Genomic DNA, 3,215 nt, shown 5'->3' on the forward strand with positions numbered 1-3,215 from the left:
GTTTCTTTAGGCTTATGTATATTGTCCATTATATGCTATAAAATATTTTGAAAGTAAATTTAAAGTATGTTTTATGTAGTTTATTTTTTGGAAAAAAATATTGAAATGACTTATGAAATTCAGTATACTCTCAACATTGATTTATTTTGAAATTTACCAGTTGTCTACTGAACTATTATATGGCAGATATTACTTCAGACTACACTGGTAAATGAAATACTTGGCTTTGTAGAACTTTTATTTTAATGGGTGAGACAATTCAAAGCTATAAACCTTAATAAAAATGGCATAGTGCATTCAAAAAGGAAGAGTACAATGGGGAAAAAGAAAAATTCGATCAGGGTGAGAAAAATCAAGGTTGCTAGGCAGGGGATGGGGAGTTAAATCTTTTAATAGAAAGATCAGGGTAGTTACAATGAAGGTGACAATTGAACAAATGTATGGGAAGGTGATGAATTTGCGCAGAACTATCAGCAATAAGGTCACTCCAGACAAAGGAATTGGCTATCTTGAAGGCCATAAGGTTGGATCATGCCTGGCATATCTGAGGAATAGCAAGGAGGCCACTGTGAGTGACTGAAGAGTAGCAGGGAAAGAGGTCACAGAGGTTAAATGAGTGGCTAGATCATGTAAAAGCTTCGAAGTCATTGTAAAACTCTGGCTTTTATATTTGGAAACTTACTGTGTGATAGAATTTTTGCTAATAACTGAGAGTTCAAATGTCCATAAAATTTCAAGGATTCTTATTCTAGTAAGACAGAATAAAGAGAAAGAGTTCATATTTTCACATGGTGTAAGAAATGCTCGGAGATCCAAGTGTAGGAAGCTATGGGAGCACAGAAGAAGGCACTAAAATCACACCAATATATTTGATGACTGTGACTATATATAAATTTGTATTTTCTAGATTTTTTGTAGTCATGGAATCACACAGTATATACTATTCATGGCCTGGATTTTCTTTTCTCGGCATCATTACTTTGAGAATCTCCAATTGTCTTTGCTATATTGATTGACATTGATGAACATTTCCACTGTTTTCAATTCTTAAAAATAAAGCTGCTATGAAATTCACATACAAGTCCTTGTATGAACATAGGGATTGTTTCTCTTGGTGAAATGCCTAGAATAAAATGGCTATTTGTGTAACTGCAACATATTTTTCATTTAAAAAAATTTTGAAACTATTTTCCAAAGTGGTTGTATCATGATATATGCCAACAACAGTTTAGATTCTTTGTTTCTTCTCAATCTAGCTCAGACCAAGTACAATTAGCCTTTATAATTTTAGCCATTCTAATAGATATGTAAGCATGTCTCATTATGATTTTAATTTTTATTTCTTTAATTTTTAAATGTTGAGAAATTGGCCATGTGCTTATAAGCCATCCATATACTTTTGGTGACATGTCTCTTCCATTATTTCCTTCACATGTAAAATTGGATACTCTGTTTGGTTATTAGTAAGGTTTTTTATTTTTATTCATTTTTAAATAATCAGAGTAGATGTCCATTATCAGATATTTAATTTGCAAATCCCTTCTCCATCTTTACGGATTCTCAATGGAGCTTTGATAGCTGTGTCTTTCAAGAAATATGCTACTTCTTTCCTGGTACACGGAGGTATGACTAGAACATTATCAATGTTGACCTTTGCAAAGAAAATCATGGCTTAAGATATATGTAGTCTGCAGTTGTTGAGAGTGTTCACCATCCTTGCCTCTAACTCATCTCTCACTGCCCACACATTCAGGTATAGGGGAATATTGATTGACAAAATATTAATTGCCAAATAACACTAGTTAGAGAATAAGAAAAATGCAGGCACCTGATTATATAATATTCCTTAAATAAAATATGTTTTTATAAGTGCTATTGGAAGTAAATTCCTCAATACTTTAATCACACAGAATGATGGAATCCTAGATTTTTTTTCCTTGTATTTACTAAGAAAATGATCATGCCTCAAGTATATTAAAATGGAATAGGGAAAATTAAAAATTGCTTTAAGTCAATTTGCGTGTGTTGTGCGTATGTGAGAGAGAAAGTGAGAGAGAAAGAGAAAGAGAGAAAAAGAGAAAGGGAAAGACAGAGAGGTGGCTGCAGTGAATTGATGAGTTGCAGGATAGATTTTAAAGTTTTTTCTTTTGCTTTCTACATTTCCTTTTCCTTAGGTTCAAGAGAACAATCAGTAATATCTCAGATGCCTGCTGGTAACATCAGCAGAAAGAGTTAGAGGTTCCTAGAAAATTAAAGAAGAGATATAGTTTTCCTGACATAAGAAAAGTCATTTTTTGTCCCCAGCTATTTTCAATGATCTATACCCCACCTGTGTACTTGCCCCAGCACACTTCTTCCAAAAATTCCTGGGAGGTTCTTACAAAGAAATGCAAAAACCTCACTCCTAAGGATTTTGAGGGAACAAGGCAATGGGAAAACTAACAGTCACCACCAGACCAGGAAATAGCCTAAGCTATTGAGACAATAAATCAGTGGTAAAACTCCTAGTGCTATTTCAAAAGCAATCAAGGCCTTTCATTCCTTGTCCCAGAAAATGAGCCCAAGACCCCATCTAGTTTCTATCTGCTCTTGAAGCCTGCAGAGTTCCTTTCCCTTGTCCAACAGTTACCTCTGCTTTATTCTAACGTTGAAGTTTCTGCCCTCGGTGGAATACAAGCTTCATTCAGGTGAACATGCAATACATATTGCACAAATACATATGTGGATGTGCATGCATCCACAACCTTATGACCAACCATACACGGGATAATAAAACTCTCCCTTCTGAGTATTCATCTTAAATACTAAATAAAAATCTCTCTCCTGTTCAAACAGTCAAGGCTTTGGAACTTATTCCCTGTGAACTCCTTGTATGTTGTAAACAAAGATTCCTTTGTTTGATAACTCCACCTGTTTCTGTGATTCACCAAAGACTGACCTCAGTTAGTTCAGTTACTGTAATGTAATATCAAGCATATCTAGTTAGTTGATCATTTTGTTCAAGTCTTACATATCTTACCAATATGATGACCATTTGTCTATGTAATCTTAAAATAAGTGTGTTGAAATTATTTTCCATTTGTCGTCCAAGGTAGAAGTTATGATTTTTGTTCTTAGTTTTTCCCTATATATCCCCAAATCTGTTGTTACGTATTAAAATTCAAGAATTATTATACTCCCGGGGCGCCTGGGTGGCTCAGTGGGTTAGGCCGCTG

The sequence above is a fragment of the Mustela nivalis genome (genome assembly GCF_964662115.1).
Source record: "Mustela nivalis genome assembly, contig: HAP1_SCAFFOLD_602, whole genome shotgun sequence".
NCBI lineage: Eukaryota > Metazoa > Chordata > Mammalia > Carnivora > Mustelidae > Mustela > Mustela nivalis.